Source organism: Oryctolagus cuniculus, chromosome 20 (assembly GCF_964237555.1).
Source record: "Oryctolagus cuniculus chromosome 20, mOryCun1.1, whole genome shotgun sequence".
Taxonomy (NCBI): Eukaryota; Metazoa; Chordata; class Mammalia; order Lagomorpha; family Leporidae; genus Oryctolagus; species Oryctolagus cuniculus.
This window is the reverse complement of record NC_091451.1, coordinates 6,775,498-6,795,151: the sequence shown is the minus strand read 5'-3', so window position 1 is coordinate 6,795,151 and position 19,654 is coordinate 6,775,498. Positions and strand designations below refer to the sequence as shown.

The 19,654-nt window shown below is 45.8% G+C and overlaps 1 protein-coding gene across 9 annotated transcripts in view; it reads right to left on the bottom strand.

Moving 5' to 3' along the window:
* WDR89 (WD repeat domain 89) overlaps positions 1-19,654 on the bottom strand; it is a 127,327-nt gene that overhangs the window by 99,813 nt on the left and 7,860 nt on the right. Inside the window, exons 2-3 of one of the 9 annotated variants that reach the window (XM_070065062.1) lie at positions 16,411-16,475; positions 10,663-10,742 (exon numbers count right to left, since the gene is read on the bottom strand). The exons of 6 other annotated variants lie outside the window; for them this stretch is intronic. The gene's annotated coding sequence lies outside the window, so the exon portion shown is untranslated. The remainder of the gene's footprint in view (positions 1-10,662; positions 10,743-16,410; positions 16,476-19,654) is intronic. 2 more of the 9 variants (XM_051826415.2, XM_051826417.2) reach the window with 2 other exon arrangements.

The window sequence follows — 19,654 nt, the reverse complement described above, 5'->3', positions numbered from 1 at the left end:
CTTATGTTATGTGAAAGACACAAAGACCACAGGATTCTATTTAGATGAAATATCGATGATAGGAAATTGAACAGAAACAGATGGAGGGGGAAATTGGGAATATGGAATTTCTATTTTTTAGGTGGTAAAAATCTTCTGGAATTATACAGTAGTAATGGCTACACAACACTATGATCACACTAAAAACCATGCAGTTATACACTTTAATTTTTTCCTTTTAATTTTGTAAAAATGTATTTATTCAAGAGGCAGACAGGGGAAGAGAAAAGACGGAACTTTCATTCACTGATGGTCTCCGCAATTATCCACAACAGCTGGAGCTGGGGCAGGCAGAAGCCAAGAGCTGGGATCCCGACCCAGGCCTCCCGCGAAGGTGGCAGGAACCTAATTACCCGGCCTCCCTGCTGCCTCCCCGGGGTCACAGCAACAAGCAGCTGCAGTCAGTGCCAGACCTGCGTGCGGAACCCGGGCACGCCAGAGTGCGACGTGAGCACCTGAACTAGCAGGGGAAGGCTCCCTAGAGTCTCACAGCCTAAAATGGTCAATGTTACACAAGTTATTCTTCAATTTTTAAATTGGAAAAAAAAAAAAAAAAAAAAAAAACTATGATTAAGAGATCAAGTGGACAAAAACTATGAACAGATGGAGTTTCTCTTTCAGTAGAGAGATGAAAATAAGAATTAAAATAAACAACATATAAAAGATGAAGAATTCTTTCAAAGGGCTTATCAGTAGTGTCAAAGCAGCTGGAGGAAGAATCAGTAAACTTGATCACGGTCACGAAGACGATCCAAACTGGGGCCAGCGCTTGGTGCGGCAGCTTGACCCGGTGCTTACCAATGCTGGCACCTCATACCGGCACTCCTGCTGTCTGCTTGCTTCTGATTCTTGCTAATGCCTGGGAAGACGGCCCAGGTGCCTGGGCCCTTGTCACCCGTGTGGGAGAGCAGGATGGGGCTGCTGGCTCCTGGCCACCTGGGGAGTGAACCAGTGGAGAGAAGGTATCGTTCTCTCTTGCTCATGCTTCTTCTCTCTTTCTGTTGCTTTGCCTTTCAAATAAATTAATAAAGCCTTTACAAGAATTTTTTTTTGAATGATCCAAACTGAATACCAAAGGAAATGCAAGTGAGTTGGGGAAAAAACCCACACAGAGCATCCCTGAGTTATGGAACATCACACAGTCCAACGTACATATAAATCAAGTGCCAAAAAGACTAAAGAAACATCTACGAGACACTGGCCAAAACACAGATCCAGGCAGCTCAGGATAAGGACGGACAGACAGACTCAGACACACACACACACAGTGAGACAGAGACAGACAGGCAGACATTCCCGGATCCACCGTCAAACTTCTGAGAAGCAAAAACAAAGAGAAAAGCAGCACTGAGTCAAAGGGGCAAAGGTCAGCCTTTCAGTCACCTCTGTCCACGCGGGGGCTGGCTCCAGAACCCACCGACACGGAGATCTGTTGCTGTGCACGTCCCGTGTAACGGGCATAATATTTGCAAGCAGTACTTAAGTCATCTCTAGGTTACTTGTAACACCTAACAACGGGGGCTGGCACTGGGGCGTAGCAGGTTAAGCTGCTGCCTGCAGCACAATCCCATATGGGTGCAGTTCAAGTCCAAGCTGTTCCACTTCCAATCCAGCTCTCTGCTATATCCTGGGAGAGCAGTGAGAGATGGCCCAAATCCTTGGGCCACTGCACCACGTGGGAGACTTGGAGGAAGCTCCGGGCTCCTGGCTTCAGACTGGCCCAGCTCCAGCCATTGCAGCCATCTGGGGAGTGAATCCCGCAAGTGGACGCTCTCTCTCTCTCTCTCTCCCTCGCTCCCTCTCTCTCTCTCTCTCTCTCTCTCTCTATATATATATATATATATATATATACACACATGTATATATTTATCAAACTCTGCCTTTCAAATAAATAAATATTTCTTATAAATAAATGTTTCTTAAAAAAAGTTGAACAATGTAAATGCTATGTAAATTGTTATTAAACTGTACTATCTGGGAAGTAATGACAAGAAAGCAAAGTCTGTACACATTTAATGGATACCTTTTTTAAAATAATATTTTTGATCCACAGTAGAATCAGTGGATGGGACTTCTCATCCAAAACTATGCAAGCCGGAGAACAAAGGAATGACACTTTAAAAGCATTGGGGAAAAAAATAACCTGTCAACACAAAGCTCTGTATTCAACAAAAATCCCTGTATTCAATTTTCATCACTATAACAAACATCTGAGGAAGGTTTATTTTTGCTCATGTTTGGAGGTTCACAGTCCAAGATAGGGCGGCCTTACTGACCTGGCCAGTCAGCATGGCCTGACGACGGTGGGAGGAGGTCATGTGGTGAGCCAGGGAGCAGACATGGAGCACTGATGACAGTGGGAGAGGCCATGTGGTGAGCCGGGGAGCACTGACCATGGTGGGAGAGGCCATGTGGTGAGCCAGGGAGCAGACAGGGAGCACGGATGACAGTGGGAGAGGCCATGTGGTGAGCCGGGGAGCACTGACCATGGTGGGAGAGGCCATGTGGTGAGCCAGGGAGCAGACAGGGAGCATGTTCGTGTCCACGTCTCTGTGAGCGCCCCTAACACAGCCACTGTGGTAACGCACCCAATCCAAGCACTTACCAAAGGCTCTGCTTTTAGACTCCCTAGTTGAACCAAGTGTCCATTCTCAATACCATCAACTTGTGATTTGGGATTTAACTGTCTGTGTAAATTGGGAAGCCAAATCCCTTTTCCAAAACCGAGGATTACAGAAAAACATTCAAAGAGAAGATTCATTGCTAGCATATCTGCAAAACTAGAAATGTTCAACCAGAATACTAGATGGAAATCTGGACTGATACAAAGAAATAAAATACACTGGAAATTGTAAAAACAATGTAAATGTAAGACTTTTTTCCTTTCTTAATTTTCCTTAAAAGTATCTAAAGCAAAAACTATTAATAACATGCTGAGGAATTTATAGCATCCATAAAGTGAAATCTGTAACAGCAATAGAGAACAGAAAGGGGGAAATAGAAGCATAATACTTTCAGGTTCTTAAAACATAAAACGGTGTACTATTTCAAGGGAGCATTGAACAAGTTAAGGCTCTTATTGCAAACCCTAGACCAACCACTAGAAAAACAACTCACAAACCAACTATGGAAATAAAATGGAATAATAAAAAAATGCTCAATCAAAAAGAAGGCAGGAGGCCGGTGCCACGGCTCACTAGGCTAATCCTCCACCTGTAGTGCCGGCACACCGGGTTCTAGCCCCGGTTGGGGCGCCGTTTCTGTCCCGGTTGCTCCTCTTCCAGTCCAGCTCTCTGCTGCAGCCTGGAAGGGCAGTGGAGGATGGCCCAAGTGCTTGGGCCCTGCACCCCATGGGAGACCAGGAGGAAGCACCTGGCTCCTGGCTTCGGATCAGCGCGGTGCGCCAGCCATAGCAGCCATTTGGGGAGTGAACCAACAGAAGGAAGACCTTTCCCTCTGTCTCTCTCACTGTCTAACTCTGACTGTCAAAAAAAGAAAAAGAAAAAGAAACAGAAACAGACAAAGACAAAGACAAGAAAAGAAAAAGGAATCTGGAATTGATGAGAAAAACAGAAAATACAGAAATAATCTGTAGATCTGAATCCCATAATATCAATAATTACAAAAGGCACAAATAGGTTAAAAGTATATGGAAAAAGATATACATGCAAATAAGAAGAAAGCTGCAGTGACTTACTAATATCAGACAAAGGGAAAATCAAAATGAGTATTAACTCAAAATAGACCTAAATGTAAGAATTACAAAACTTCTAGGAAAAAACTGTTCTTTGGTTAGGTAAATATCACTAGAACATAAAGGGGGTCGGTGCTGCAGCGCTGTAGGTTAATCCTTCGCCTATGGCGCTGGCATCCCATATGGATACTGGTTTGAGTCCCAGCTCCTCTACTTCCGATTCCAGCTCTCTGCTATGGCTTGGGAAAGCAACAGAAGATGGCCCAAGTCCTTGGGCCCCTGACCCCGTGTGGGAGACCTGAAAGAATCTCCTGCCTCCTGGCTTTGGATCAGCCCAGCCCCTGCTGTTGCGGCCATTTAGGGAGTGAACCAACGAATGAAAGACCTTTCTCTCTGTCTCTCTCTCTCACTGTCTGTAATTCTACCTCTCAAATAAATAAATAAAATCTTTAAAAAAAAAATAAAGAGCATAAACCATGAAAGAAAATTTTGACAATTAAAATTTAGAACTTCTGCTTTTTCAAAAACAGTTAAAAAACAAATTTGCAAACTAGATTGGGAGAACACACTTGCAAAGCACATACCTGAGAAAGAACTTGTATCAAGAATATACAAAGAAGTCTTGTACCAATGAGACAAAAATTACCCAATTAAAGTGGTAAAATATTTTAACAGACTTCATCAAGAAAAAGCATATGGATGACAAACAGCACATGGAAAGAAACTCAGCGCCTTCTGTGGGGAGCAACTGGGAGCAACTCGGACTAGACTAAGTTACTGGAATTAAGACTTATTCTATGCATCTGCTTTCCCACAATATGGCGCTGAGAAGGGAAACAGCTTCTACACAGCTGCCTCCAGTTCAACCAATAAACTGTGGGACCTGCTCCTGATTGGAGGAGAGCAGCGTACTCGGTGTGTGGGTAGCAGAGTTGGGACTGGTGGAAGAGGACTATAAAGGAGGAGAGAGACAACATGCACCAGGAACATCTAAGGGGAACACCTGTGCAGCCCCCCAGAGAGCCGGCCGGCGGTGTGCCGCTCCCCCGCGGAAGTGGGGAATGTGGCAGGGGGAACCGCCCTTCCACGGAGGTGGAAGGGATGGTAGCCAACCCGGGAAGAACCAGCAGCAAACCCGGGGAGGGCCGAGCAGACGAAAGAACAGCGCAGGGTCCTGTGTCGTTCCTCCACGAAGATGGGGAGCGACAGCCTTCAGTCCTCAGGGATATGCAAATTAAAAGCACAATAAAAGTGCAGGTATTGTAGTGCAGCAGGTTAAGCTACTGCTTGAGATGCCAGTATCTTATATCAGAGTACCACTTCCAGACCTGACTCCACCTCTGATCCAGCTGCCTGCAAATGTGCGTGGGAGAGCGGTGGAAGATGGCCCAAGTGTTTGGACCCCAGCACCTGTGTAGGAGGCCAGGCTGGAGCTCCTGACTTTGGCTTGGCCTACCCCTGGAAGCTGCAGCCATTTAGGGAGTAAACCACAAACGGAAGATCTTTCTGCCTTTCCTTCTCTCTCTCTCTGTCAAATAAATAATGAAATCTCTAAACATACACATACAATAGGTTAATACTGCACATCTACTAACCTGACTACCACTTAAAATGACTGATAATTCCAAGTGCAAGCAAGAATGCAAACCAACAGCGGCTGTCATACATTGATGGTAAAATGGTACAGCCGGGGCCAGTGTTGTGGCGTAGTGGGTTAAGCCTCCGCCAGCAGTGCTGGCATCGCATATGGGCGCTAGTTCATGTCCCAGCTGCTCCTCTTCCGACCCAGCTTATGGCCTGGGAAAGCAGTGGAAGATGGCCCAATTGCTTGGGTCCCTGCACCTGCACGGGAGATCCGGAAAAAGCTCCTGGCTCCTAGCTTCAAATCGCCTCAGCTCTGGCTGTTGTGGCCATTTGGGGAGTGAACCAGCAGCTGAAAGACTTTTCTCTGTTCCTCTTTCTGTCTGTAACTCTACCTCCCATATAAATAAAATCTTAAAAATAAATAAATAAATAAAAGGTACAGCCACTTTGGAAAGCAATTTGATAGTTTGTTATGAAGTAAAATGCACACCCAGAAATCCTATTTTTACATATTTGCTCAAGAGAATTAAAATCATATGTAACACAAAGACCTATACACAAAGTTCATCACCACTTTATGCATAACAGCAAATGGAAACATAACATGGAAACATAAATATCTACAGTCTGATAAACAGACAAACTGTGGTCTATTCACATTATGGAAATCTGACTCAGCAATACACAAGGAACAATCAGTGAAATATGCAGCATTCAAGGCAACATATTTTATACATATTTATGTGTGTATATGTATATATATAAAATTCTTTGACATGCTCGAAAAGGCAGAGTGATAGGGACTTGGAATCAGAGCAGCAATTGCCAGGGGCTGAAGTTAGGAGGAAGGCACTGTGAAGGGGTACAGGAAACGTCATGGGGTGATGGAAACATTCCACTTCTTTTTTTTCCAAAGATTTATCTTTTTATTTGAAAGAGTTACAGAGAGGCAAAGAGAGAGAGAGTTCACTCCCGAAATGGCCGCAACAGCCAGGGCTGAGCCAGGTCAAAGCCGGGAGCCTCATCTGGGTCTCCCATGTAGGTGCAGGAACCCAATGACCTGGGCCATCTTCTACTGCTTTCCCAGGCCACAGCAGAGAGCTGGATCGGAAGTGGAGCAGCCGGGACTAGAACCGGTGTCCATATGGGATGCTGGTGCCGTGGATGGCACTTAACCCACTGCACCACGACCGAAGTCCCAGTGCTCTACTTCTTAATCCAGCTGGTGGTTGCACAGCCCTGTGCAGTCCCATACGTACATCTGTCAACTCATCAGACTTCACCATTGCTTAATAAAGGGTGAATCTGAATATGAACTAAACTTCAACAAACTTGGCCTCACATCCCCAGAGGCTATCAAAACTTAAAAAAGACATAGGCAAACAAGGGTTGTCAACTTTAGTAGGGATGAGTGAGAGGGGACTCCCCAGTGACCACAGCGGTGGAGGCACGGATGTGTTCTGTCTATGAAAGTTCACTGAGCTGCACCCTAGAGCTGTAGACCTTACACTATGTGTGTATTAACAAAGACGTAAATGTAAATAAAAAGTCCTGCTTTTTCTAACTGCTCATTGCAGAGAAACGTGGAAGATCCACATTGTTAACACAGATAAAACAAGCAGAAAATAAAATCCTGGATTAGAAGAGGACTCTTAAAGCAAAACCACATTTCATAAAGGAAAAATGTGAAAGGTCTGATTACACAAAAGCAAAGAGCCCACATGTTGAAAAGCCCACTGAAAGAAAAGTGAGATTGGCAGAAAAGTTTATAATACATGAAACGTTAAGGAGCCAATACCCTTAATATGAAAAGGAACAATCCAAACAGATGACTGAAGGAAGCAGTCAAGTCATAAAAGGGCAAATTTAAACGGACAATAAAAACAAATAGAGATTTGATGTTATTTGTAGTTCAAGAAACAAAATAGGATACTATTTTTCACTTATCAGATTGGCAAAAATTTTAAACATTAATATCAAAGCTGGCATGGATGTGATGAAATAAACTTTTTTAAACGTTTTAATTGGAGGTATAAATTCTTAAAGCAACTATTCTCATGTTACATGAAAATACAAGAATTGGATGTCTTCCTGAATCCAACAATCTCATATATAGAAGAAATCTATCAAAAACCAAGTATGTGTGCATGTATCGTATGTGTTCAAGAATATTTGTAGGCCAGTGCCGTGGCTCACTTGGCTAATCTTCCACCTGCAGCACTGGTACCCCGCGTTCTGGTCCCAGTTGGGGTGCCGGATTCTGTCCCGGTCACTCCTCTTCCAGTCCAGCTCTCTGCTGTGGCCCGGGTGGGCGGGTGGAGGATGGCCCAAGTCCTCGGGCCCTGCACCCGCACGGGAGACCGGGAGGGGGCACCTGGCTCTTGGCTTTGGATCGGCGCAGTGCAACGGCCACAGCACACCGGCCATGGCAGCCATTTAGGGGGTGAACCAACAGAAAAAGAAGACTTTTCTCTCTGTCTCTCTCTCTCTCACTAATTGCCTGTCCAAAAAAAAAAAAAGAGAGAGAGAATATTTGTAAAGGATATTTATTTACTGTAGTACTGCAGAACCAAAAACCCTAACAATCAGTTATCAGTTGGCAAATGTTTGAATCAGAATATTTCCATATAACATAATACTAAGGAGCTGCTTCTTAAAGTTAGCGAAAATTCATAGTGTATATCAGGGTTTGCTATTTGTGTTGTGCAATACTACAAGTTTTAACAAATTCATATTATGTATTCATTATTATGGTATAATTCTACCACTTCAAAAATCCCATGTTCCACCTACCCGCACTCCCCCTATCTCATGGACTCTTGCCAATCGCTGACTTTTAACTGTCTCTATGGTATTGCCTTTCCCAGAATGGCAAATAGTCAAACTGAATGTAGCCTGTTCTGACTGGCTTCTTTGACCAAGCAATAAGCAATTAATGTTCCTCCATATCGGTTTTTGTCTTGAAAGTTCAACTTTTTAAACATATCTGAGTCACTGGATTAAATTCCACTGCATGGATGTACTACAGTTTGTTCACCTACTGAAAGACAGGACTTGTTTCCAATTTTTTGGCAATCAGAAGGAAAGCTGCTGTAAATATTTCTGTGCCAGTTTCTGTGCGTATCTAAGTGTCTTAATCACCGTGCCAAACACCTGCCCTAGGTGCTACCTTTTTCAACTCTTGCTGAAAGTGTCCCTTCATATCTAATGATATGAGTTCCTGGTTCAGGCATTGTGGTGCAGCAGGTTAAACCATAGCTTGGGACATCTACATCCCATATCAGAGTGCCAGTTTGAGTCCTGGCTCCTGCTTCATTTTTTTTTTTTTTTTAAGATTTATGATTTAGGGGCCGGCACTGTGGCGCAGCGGGTTAACGCCCTGGCCTGAAGCACCGGCATCCCATATGGGCGCTAGTTCAAGACCCAGCTGCTCCATTTCAATCCAGCTCTCTGTATGGCCTGGGAAAGCAGTGGAAGATGGCCCGCGTGCTTGGGCCCCTGCACCCACGTGGGAGACCCAGAGGAAGCCCCTGGCTTCGGATAGGCGCAGCTCCAGCCATTGTGGCCAACTGGGGAGTGAACCAACGGATGGAAGACTCTCTCTCTTCCTCTCTCTCTGTCTCTACCTCTCTCTGTGTAACTCTGACTTTCAAATAAATAAATATTTAAAAAAGAATGCTCATAAAAATACTTATAAAAAAAAAAAGATTTATGATTTATAGGCCGGTGCCGCGGCTCACTAGGCTAATCCTCTGCCTTGCGGCGCCAGCACACTGGGTTCTAGTCCCGGTCGGGGCGCTGGATTCTGTCCTGGTTGCCCCTCTTCCAGGCCAGCTCTCTGCTGTGGCCCGGGAGTGCAGTGGAGGATGGCCCAAGTGCTTGGGCCCTGCACCCCATGGGAGACCAGGAAAAGTACCTGGCTCCTGCCTTCGGATCAACGCGGTGCACGGGCTGCAGCGCACTGGCTGCGGCGGCCATTGGAGGGTGAACCAACGGCAAAGGAAGACCTTTCTGTCTCTCTCTCTCACTGTCCACTCTGCCTGTCAAAAAATAAAAAAAAAAAATTATGATTTATTGTTTTATTTGAAAGGCAAAGAGTTACAGAGAGGCAGAAGTAGAAGCAGAGGCAGAAAGAGAGAGAGAAGTCTTCCATCCGCAGGTTCGAACCCCTCCCTGAATGGCTGCAACAGCCGGAGCTGGGCTGATCCGAAGCCAGGAGCTTCTTTCGGATCTCCTATGCAGGTGCAGAGGCTCAAGGACTTGGGCCATCTTGTACTGCTTTCCCAGGCCATAGCAGAGAGCTGGATCAGAAGTGGAGGAGCCAGGACTTGAACCGTGCCAGTCCCTCCTCTGCTTCAAATCCAGCTTCCTACTAATGTACCTGGAAGCAGCAAAAGACGATCCAAGTGCTTGGTCCCTTGCCACTCATGTGGGAGACCCAGATGTAGTTCCTGGCTCTTGGCTGCGGCCTGGCTCAGCCCTGACTCTTGCAGGCATTTGGGGAGTGAACCAGCAGATGGAAGACTTCTCTCTCTCCCCCTCTCCCCCTCTCCCTCCACCTCTCTGTAACTCTTTCAAATAAATAAACAAATCTTTTTTTTTAATTACTTATTTATTTATTTGGGAGGCAGACATAAGAGCTCCCATCTGCTACTTCACTACATGACTTCAACAGCGGGAGATGGACCAAAGCCAAAACCAGCAGTTGGGACCTGGATTCAAGTCTCCCATACAGTGTCGGGGACTCAACCACTTGAGCCACCACAGGCTGCCTCCCAAGGTCTGCATCAGCAGGAAACCGTAATTAGGAGTGGAGTCAGGACTCAAACACAGACACTCGGATACAGGATGCGGTGTCCCAACCGGGGTCTTAATCACTAGGGCAAAAGCCCACCCCCAGGCACTCTTCTGTGCTAGCGAGACAGTGAAACTAAAATGTGGCTCTGCCCTTAAAGGGATAATGGTTGAAGCAGAAAATTTCTCTTTCCATTTTGAGACATTCACTTTGCATATACCAAAAGCTTCGAGTAACCACTTCCAGATTCTTATCTCCAAACAATCTCTTTCTTAACCTTCAGTTTCATGTTGCTAAATGTCTACATACACCAACAGGACTTAAAATTCAGAGGATATAAAATGCACTTCATTAGCTTCTCTGCTCAATCTGTGCTCCTGATTTCCACGACAGCAAAATGATAATCAGTGGTTCTTTCCTCCCTTCCCAGTGGCTTACATTTCTTGGCTTAGCATTCAGGGTGGTGCATTCTGCTCACTGGACTTCTGAATACACTGGATATGAGGGAAAATGGGCATGGAAAGGGACTGGGGGCAAGGGAAGGGGAGACCTGTTTGATCCTGCTGGATCCTGTGTGAGGATACATGGGCAGAGGCAAAGCTGAGAGGCAGGCCCAGGTCACAGAGGTCCCTGTAGGCAAATGAGAAGAGCTCCAGTTTAACTTGGCCGCTTACGGGCATCACTTAAGTAATGTTTAACTTTTATGCTGCATAGCCATATTAAACAGTTGGAACAAATGGATTACATCAGGTCCTAAAGAAGAAAATTACAGAGAGCCACACACACAGCACCCACATTAATAATGCAGAAAATGGGAGTCTGGCACTGTGGCGTAGTGGGTAAAGCAGCTGCCTGCAGTGCTGGCATCACATATGGTTCAAGTCCTGGCTGTTCCACTTCTGATCCAGCTCTCTGCTATGGCCTGGGAAAACAGCAGAAGATGGCCTAAGTCCTTGGGCTCCTGCACCCGTGTGGGAGACCTGGAAGAAGCTCCTGACTTCAGACAGGCTCAACTCCGGCCATTGCAGCCATTGGGGGAGTGAACGAACAGAATGGCAGATCTCTCTCTCTCTCTGCCTCTGTAACTCTTAACTCTGCCTTTTAAATAAATAAATAAATAAATCTTTAAAAAAATGCAGAAAATGGAGTTAAGGGGGAAATGCAAGGCTGGATGCTGGGAGGTTATGAGAATGTGAAGAAGTCCAAACAAGAGATCATGGGCCATATGGGGGTGAAGACAAGCCAACCTGAAAAACATTGAGGAGGCAAAATTAGGGAACCCTGGCACTGCCTGGACTTGCAAGTGAGAGGGAGGAAGAAACAGAGGAGTAGGGGAAGAATCTAGGCTGATTCCTGGGCCAGATGACTGCGGGGAGTTGAGTCACAAATGGAATCCCCAAATCAAGAAACACAGACGTGCCTCTGGTTTTACCCAAATTAAAGATCAAGAGCTTGTGAAGGTGGCTAAGGGCCAATGTGCTACCGGGATTCAGCCCTGGGACTCCAGGAAGTCGTGAAGGGGAATTACACAGGAAGAGCCAACAGTAGGCCGACAACAGAGCCCCACAAACCGCTGCTGAAAGGACAGATAGAAGAAGAAAAAAAGCAAGACTAAATGGAGGCCGGAAAAAAAGAACTTGGGGCCAGTGTTGTAGCACAGCAGGTTAAGCCACTGCCTGCTGCACCACCATCCCTTATGAGTGCTGGTTACAGTCCCAGCTGGCCTGCTTCCAATTCAGCTCCCTGCTAATGTACCTGGGAAAGCACTGGAAGACGGCTCGAGTGCCTGGGCCCCTGCACCTGTGTGGGCGACCAGGCAGAAGCTCCTGGCTTCAGCCTGGCCCAGCCCTGGCTGTTGAAGCCATTTATGGAGTGAACCAGCAGATGGAAGTTCTCTCCGTGTTTGTCTCTCTCTCTCTAACCCTGCCTTTCAAACGAATAAACAAATCTTAAAAGGGGGTGGGAAGGGGAAGCTGGTATTGTTACCACCTGCAACACCGCATCCCACATGGGTGCCAGTTTGTGCCCCAACTTTTCCACTTCTGATGGCCTTCTTAACGGCCTGGGAAGGCAGAAGATAGCCCAAGTGTTTGAGCCCTTGAAACTACGTGGAGACTAAACCACTGGATGGAAAATTTCTGTGTACTTCTGACTTTCAAAATAAATAATTAAAAAAAGAAAGAACCAAAACCAAATCAGATAAGCAGCCATGCAACAGTTATCATTAACAGTCCTGGTGACTGTGTCAGCCTCTTCACGTGCATTGTTCCATTTAACCCTCTCAATGAGCCTAAAAGAGAGGTATTATCATTATTATTACTATTAGTTTAAAAGAACATGAAGAATCTGAGGTTTAAAGAGACAGGTACCACATACTGGTTGAGCAAATGGGCATATAACAGACTGCAAGGGTTCAAATCCTGGCTCTCCTGGCTCTAGGTGTCAGGTTCCTATTCTTTAAAAAGGGGAGAGTGGGGACCGGCGATGTGGCAGAGCAGGTAAAGCCTCCACCTGCAACACCAACATCCCATATGGGCTCCAGTTTGAGTTCCAGAGCTCCACTTCCAACCCAGCTGCCTGCTATTGTGCCTGGGAAAGCAGCAGAGGATGACCCAAGTGCTTGGGCCCCTGCAGCCACGGGGGAGACCTGGATGAAGCTACCGGCTCCTGACTTCGGCCTGGTCCAGCCGCAGTCATTGCAGCCATTTGGGAAGGAACTAGAGAATGGAGGATCCCTCTTTCTCCTTCTCTGTCTCTGCCTTTCATATAAATAAATAAATATTTTTAAAAACTTACAGAACTATAAGATATGATTTCCACTTCTTTTATGTACTGATAAACAAATGCATGTGTATATAAAAGTATACACCATCAAGTATAGCTCGACTACAGGGATCCATTCGGAGAAATGCATCATGGGGCAAATTCTGCATCATTTAAATATCACAGAGTGAACTCACACAAACCATGAGGGCTACAACATCCCTAGACAATGTGATCTTATGGGCCTGCCCTGGTACACACGGTCTGCCACAGATCAAAACACCACTGTGTGGCACAGACAGTATACCGCGTAGGTAGGTACTGCTGAAGTAGGTGCACGGTACGCAAGTGAGTGTTCCGTAAGTTGCCAAACAGAAAGATACTTTAATGTACTAATGATTCTTTAAAGACCCACTATAGATTAGGCCCGGAAGAAGCTTTCTGACACTATGACCGTGTTACCTCGTCTCTCATCCTACAGAAGGCAGTATTTTATACACATTTGTAAACCGACAGCTCTTCTTCACATTTTGAAGTGCGTTCACTATTTACTACTCCAAATTAGAATCTCTAAATGAGTATGTTGGAATAGAAATCAAAGGGTGAAACCCTTAAATATAAATATTTATAGCTTGTAAACATACAGCGGTGTCAGCCCTTTTAGCCATTTTTGGTGCATATCATGGGGACATCAGAATCTGCCACGTTCATTTCCTCTCTTCTGAACACAGTAAACGACCCTGACTTCAAAAGAAACAACCAACAAAAGGGATAATTCTTGGACCATCCTGCAAAACCCGGATATTAAGAGGGAAAAAAGAATACACTTAGAGAGCTGATGTGACGGATAAAAATGACTGAAAATAATGCACTGTTGGTTGTAACTTTGCTAAGCACATGAACTAGACTTAAGCTATCGAACTGTTTGTACACTTGCCTTCCTTGCTCTCGGCATTGATCACTACTGCCATCTAGCAGCAGGTCCCAAAATAGGAAAACTAGAAACTCTCAGGATCCCACTCCAGCCTCCCAACAGAAAGATGCTTTAACATGTTAATTATTTAAATTTTTGCTGTTAACCATGGTAACCGAAGTGATCTGAATTTTTCTTAGAAGTTCTTCTCTCCGTGGCAATACAAATTATCATCTCCATGCAGACTCTGCCCTGATCTCTCTCCAAAACTACAATCCTGCTTTCCTAATGTCTAGACTAGTCCCTATACCTGATGTGTGGCCTAAACTTTCAACTTAAATACATCCAAGGTGGGGGCCAGTGCTGTGGCACAGCGGGTAAAGCCGCCGCCTGCAGTGCTGGCATCCCATAAGGGCACGGGTTCGAAATCCAGCTCCCTGCTATGGCTTGGGGAAGCAGCAGATGTCCCAAGTGCTTGGGCCCCTGCAGCCACATGAAGACCAGAAGAAACTCCTGGCTCCTGGCTTCAGACTGGACCATCTCTGGCCATTGTGGCCTTTTGGGGAGAGAGCCAGTAGACAGAAGATCTCTCTCTAACTCTGCCTTTCAAATAAATAAATCTTTAAAAAAAAAAAAAAAATCCTCCAAGGGCCAGGCAATTGGCACAGTGATTACATCACAGTGGGGAAGTCCACACCCCCTATCAGAGCGCCTGGGTTTGAGTCCCGCTTCTGCTCCCCGTCCCAGCTTCCTGCTAATGTGTACCCTGGAAAGCAGCAGGTGATGGCTCAAGTACTTGGGTCCCTGCCATCCACATGGGAGACCGGAAGTACATTCTTGGCTCCTGGCTTTGGCCTGGCCCAGCCCTGCTGCGGCAGGTATCTTGAGAGCAAATTCAGATGGGAGATATCTGTCTCTTTGTCTCTATGCTTTTCAAATACATAATTTTTTAAAAAGTTTTTTTTATTTTTTTGAAAGGCAGAGTTACAGAGAGAGGTAGAGACAGAGAGAGAGAGAGAGGTCTTCCATCCGCTGGTTCACTCCCCAGATGGCTGTAACTGCCAGAGCCACACCAATCCGAAGCCAGGAGCCAGGGGCCTCCTCCAGGTCTCCCATGCAGGTGCAGTGGCCCAAGGACTTGAGCCATCCTCCCCACTGCTTTCCCAGGCCATAGCAGAGAGCTGGACTGGAAGTGGAGCAGCCGGGACACGAACCAGCACCCATATGGGATGCCTGCACTGCAGGCCAGGGCTTTAACCCACTGCACCACAGCACCGGCCCCCTCAAATAAATAATTTTTTTTAAGTTTAAAAAACAGAAATCCAAAATAACTCATATTTAAATTCTGTCATCTGCACAGTTGTCTCAGTCATCTAGTGTCAAAATTAGAACATCTATGACTAAATGCAGGTAAGGGACAGAAAATAACTAGGTAATAAACTCTACTTTGAAAATCACCCTTCAAGGGCTAGCACTGTGGTGTAGCAAGTAACACCTCCACCTGCAATGCTGGTACCCTTATATGGTGCCAGTTTGTGTATAGCTGCTCCACTTCTAATCCAGTTTCCCACTGACGCCCTGGAAAAGCAGCGGAAAACAGTCTAAGTACTTAGGCCCCTGGCATCCACATGGGAGACCCAGAAGGAGTTCTGAATTCCTTGCTTCAGCCTGGCCTAGCGCTGACCATTGCAGCCATCTGGGGAGTGAACCAGAGGATGGAATACCAATCTCTCTTTCCCCCAACCCGCTCTGTCCCTCCCTTGCTCTCTGTAACTCTGTGACTTTCACAATAAATTTAAAAAAGAAAGAAAATCACCCTTCAGGGGCTGGTGTTGTGGTGCAGCAGGTTAACCAGTTTGAGTTCCAACTGCTCCATTTCCGATCCAGCTCCCTGCTAATGAGCCCAGGAAAGCAGTGGATGATGGTCCAAGTACCTGAGCCCCTGCCACCCATGTGGGAGACCAGGATGGAGTTCCAGGCTCCTGGCTTCCATCTGGCCCAGCCTCAGCCCCAGCCCCAGTCCTGGCTGATGTAGCCATTTGGAGAGTGAACTAGAAGATGGAAGATCTCTCTGTCTCTCCCTGTCACTCTGCCTTTCAAATAAATAAAATAAATCTTTAAAAAAATGAAAATAACCCTTCATATCCATCTCCTGCCTGTCAGCTCTGCTACCAGCCTCTCAGTTTCTCATTACCTCTCATCTACAGCTGCAACACCACCCACACTCCTGACACAGACTAGCACAGGAAACACTTCATTCACCATCTAACTGCACAAACACGCAAGGAAGAGGTCACCCCCGTGGGAGACCTGGATTAAGATCTCAGCTTCCGGCTTCGGGCACAGCCAAGACCTGACCATTGCGAGTGAGTCAGCAGACAGAAGCGTGTTCTCTCTAATAAATAAATAAAAACTACTAAAAAAATATTGAAATTCAGTATAACACTATCTGGGAAGTCAAAGCAAACAAATGATTTCACAAACATATCTTAAGTAAACAGAACTAAATAATTTTTTCATAAAATATCATAATACTGTAATACCCCAAAAAGTTTGTGGAAAATGCATAGTAATAAAAAAATGCATGAACTTGAAAAAGTTTCCGCACCGAAATAAACTTACTTTTAATTTCATGCTACATGAACTTTTTGAAGTTGCTGTACATCCGAGTGTTCTTGCGGCATGAGCTGCAGATGATATAATTTCGAACAGGCAAATTATTCACCATATTTCACAAACTCATTAGTACCTCAGTAATGCACACCCACCTCAAGCTTCCCTAACCCAGCCTAAACGAGTGTGTACTTTCTCTGAATGCCAAAACACTCTTGTCACTCACATGGCAAAGAGCAAGTTTTGAACGTGTTGAAGGGCTCTATGTGTTGGATTATCTGTATCTGGTTCTTTTCCCCACTGACAGTGTTTGCTTCTTCAGGACAGGGAGCACGTTGGCAAACTCTGAACATCTGTCTTCAACCAGCCTGATGCTTACGGAATAGCCTACCCCACTGCTCCTGCGGGAGGCACATGGAAATACAAAGACAAAACACACTTGGGACAGTCAAGGAACACGAGGAAGCAAAGATAAAGAACTACAAATGTACGTAAAACAATGACAGTCTGAGTAGGAAAGGACATGAAAACAATCCTCAAGTCTCAGAGGCAGCTATCTTTTTTTGCAAGGGGGGTGGATGATAGTCACGGTTCCTACATTAAGAAACCCACCGAGTAATACAATATTGATAAAACATCCACAGCTTTGAGGTCAGTTCGCCCCAACCTCTCAAAGCCTCAGAAAGCCCATGAAGGCCTAATGGAAGAAAGGAAACAGTGAGGATTTGGAAACACCCCCTTAGTCTTACAGAGTAGCCTGCAACCATAAAGCTTTCCATAGGCATCTGATGGCTTGGATGTCACTTAACAGACAGCCCCAGAAACCTGAACTAAACAACTGGTTTGACATGCTACTCTTACTACACAAGACACTTTATAGCATTCAATTGTATTAAGTACTTTGTACTGTTGATATGATGCAAATAGTTTTTTTTTTTTTGGACAAGCAGAGTTGACAGTGAGAGAGAGAGACAGAGAGAAAGGTCTTCCTTTGCCATTGGTTCACCCTCCAATGGCCGCCGCAGCCGGTGCACTGCGGCCGGCGTTCCGCGCTGATCCGATGGCAGGAGCCAGGTACTTATCCTGGTCTCCCATGGGGTGCAGGGCCCAAGCACCTGGGCCATCCTCCACTGCACTCCCGGGCCACAGCAGAGAGCTGGCCTGGAAGAGGGGCCACCGGGACAGAATCCGGCGCCCCGACTGGGACTAGAACCCGGTGTGCCGGCGCCGCAAGGCGGAGGATTAGCCTAGTGAGCCGCGGCGCCGGCGCAAATAGGTTTTGATGTCAAAAATACACCAACATTTTTTTTTAAAGAATTACAGAGAGAGAGAGATCTTCCATCCACTGGTTCACTACCCAAATGGCTGCAACAGCCAGAGGTGAGCCGATCAGACGCCAGGAGCCAGGAGCTTCTTCCAGGTCTCCCACGTGGGTACAGGGGCCCAAGCACTTGAGCCATCCTCCGCTGCTTTCCAAAGCACTTTAGTAAAACGCTGGATAGGAAGTGGAGTAGTCAGGACTAAAACTGGTGCCCAGATGGGACGCCAGTCCTGCAGGCAGGGCTTTAACCCACTACGCCACAAACCCAGCATCATCTACATCTAAATCACTCAAAATTTTAAAAATTAACCTAATGATTCATGAATTGCTTATTCCTATTTTTTTAAGTGGCTCAGGGGGTCCAGCGTTGTGGTGTAACAGGCTAACCCACCACCTGCAACATCAGCATCCCATATGGGCACCAGTTCGTGTCTCAGCTGCTCCATGTCCGATCCAACTCTGCTAATGGCTTGGGAAAAGCAGTGGAAGATGGCCCAAGTGTCTGAGCCCCTGCCACCCTTGGGAGACCCAAATAAAGCTGCTGGCTCCTGGCTTTGGCTAGACCCAGCCCTGGCTGTTGCAGCCATCTGGGGTCTGAACCAGCAGATGGTAGATCTCTTTCCCTCTCTCTCTTTAACTCTTTCAAATAAATAAATACATCTTTAAAAAATCAAAAATAAGAAAAATGAAATGGCACAGGGGATTGCGTCATTCCTAAGGAAAACCTTAATTTGATTTTATAATCTCAGGGAAAAAACAGGGACAAAATATAGAAAGAATACCTTCAAGAATAATTCAGTGCTACCTCCCATATAAATTATTGATAGGTTAATGGAATCAAAGAGAAAATATTAATCAATCATTGTGAAAATTTTAGCCTCAATAACTATCCAGCCCTTTTTTTTGAAAACAGATTCCTGGGACAGACGTTGTGACCTAGTGCTGCCTGCGATGCTGGCATCCCATATGGACACTGGATCATGTCTTGACTGCTCTACTTCCTATCCAGCTCTCTGCTGATGGCCTGGAAAAAGCAGTGGAAGATGGCCCAAGCACCTGGGCCCCCGCCACCCATGTGGGAGACCTGGATGAAGCTCCTGGCTCCTGGCTTTGGCCTGGCCAAGCCCTGGCCATTTCGGCTATCTGGGGAGTGAACCAGCAGATAGAAGATCTCCCTCTCTCTCTCTCTAACTCTGCCTTTCAAACATATAAGTCTTTTTTTAGCTTGGTCCAGACCTGGCTATTGTGGCCATTTTGGAGAGTGAACAAGCAGATGGATGATTGGTCTCTCTCTTTCTCTCTCTCTTTCTGCCTTTTAAATAAATAAATCTTTTTGGTTCGTTTTGGTTTGGTTTTTTAAGAATTGGCACTCTTATTAGCTCTGCTGCAATTCAAGGACTGGTGAAATTCTTTTGAAAAAAGCCAACGAATGGGGCCAGTGCTGTGGCGTAGTAAGTAAAGCTGCCACTTGCAGTGCCAGCATCCCATATGGGCACCGGTTCAAGACCCAGCTGCTCCACTTCCGATCCATCTCCCTGCTACGGCCTGGGAAAGCAGTGGAAGATGGCCCAAGTCCTCAGGCCCCTGCACCCAAAGGAAACTCCTGGCTCCTGGCTTCTGATCAGCGCAGCTCTGGCTGTTGCAGCCATTTGAGGAGTAAACCAGTGGATGGAAGACCTCTCTCTCTCTCTCTCTCTCTCTCTCTCTCTCTGCCTCTGTGTAACTCTGCCTCTAATAAATAAATCTTTTAAAAAAATGAAAAGGAATACTGACCAGGAAAAATTCCACAAAGACTTTAATATATTCCACAAAGACTTTAATATATTCATACTAACACTAAGAAATATGTGAAAAGTAGTGTCCTAACTAACATAATACATCTAAATGAGCAGGCAAGTATCTTTAGTCATGACAGCACACTAAGCGGACCAC